The sequence below is a fragment of the Meleagris gallopavo genome, chromosome 8 (assembly GCF_000146605.3).
Source record: "Meleagris gallopavo isolate NT-WF06-2002-E0010 breed Aviagen turkey brand Nicholas breeding stock chromosome 8, Turkey_5.1, whole genome shotgun sequence".
In the NCBI taxonomy this organism is placed as follows: Eukaryota; Metazoa; Chordata; class Aves; order Galliformes; family Phasianidae; genus Meleagris; species Meleagris gallopavo.
In genome coordinates, this window is record NC_015018.2 from 15,975,787 (window position 1) to 15,976,934 (window position 1,148).

The window sequence follows — 1,148 nt, forward strand, 5'->3', positions numbered from 1 at the left end:
TTACAGCTGCCGGAGCAAGTGTAACAGACCTGAAGCACGTGTAACAGAAAACAATAATTGCTGCCAACCCCAAAACAGGCAGGAAGTAATAAAAACAGCTGCCAACTCCACACTGAAACACAGGCCCATAGAGACCTCTAGAGAGCAGTACAGTTCCAACCTAAGAACTTCATGCTGTGTTACAGCTGGAATGTCCCTTGAGCTAAGGTGAGCTTGGCACCTACGCTTCCATTGCCCCACTGACCTCTCATTAGCCTAGATACATGCTGCAGCCTGGGCACCTCAGCTCTAGTGAAACTGGTGATGCTAGAAGCTGATTGATTTTTAACTTTCAGATAGAAGTAGGTGTTGGCACGTAAAGACACTGTGGTCAGAAGACAGGGTCAAGATCTGAGCCAGCAGCAAAGCTGGTAAAAGCAGGTGAGAATTCTGGCTACCCACTTAGGTGGCAGACAACTTGCAGTTATGATAGCAAGATACAGAGAAATGAATACAGAGCGTACAAAGGGAGAGCTGCACTTTGAGATCTTCAGGAGCAACAGAGCCCTTGCAGAGTTTGATATTCTAGGCATTATTAGCAATCCTTGGGCCCAGAGACAAATTCCCCACTAGAATTACAGAAACTTAAAGTACAGCGTGCTGTGTCCAGAACAGGCTACACAGAGAAGCTGTGGATGCTCCGTCCCTGGAAGCATTCAAGGCCAAGTTGGATGGGGCTATGTGCAACTTGATCCTGTAGAAGGTGTACTTACCCATGGCAGGGGGTTGGAACTAGATGATCTTTAAGGTGCCCTCCAACTCAAACTATTCTATTACTTTCTGATTTGTATTCTTAATTAGAAATAAGGTCAGGAGCTTTGGACAGGAGCTGCATATCTTCTTCATTCTTACCGTCTGATAGTTCCATTTAAATCTTACGAAAAGGGCATCATAAAGCTCCAGACACCACACTTCTAATCTCAGCCATACCTTTCATTCATTTCCCTCTCTGCCTCAGTTCACAAGCTAGAAAAGGAAGGAATAAAGTCTTATTACTAGTCTTTATTACTGGAGGACTGGAGCATTGATCATTTGGTGCAAATATAATGTGCTGACATATCTAACATTAATGACCAGTGCTCTATCTGGACACAGGTTCCTTCCAGGGA

General features: G+C 44.6%; 1 protein-coding gene across 1 annotated transcript in view; it reads right to left on the minus strand.

Moving 5' to 3' along the window:
- The window catches only part of TLL2 (tolloid like 2), a 79,615-nt gene that overhangs the window by 28,627 nt on the left and 49,840 nt on the right, over nt 1-1,148 (minus strand). The gene's annotated exons all lie outside the window — the stretch shown is intronic.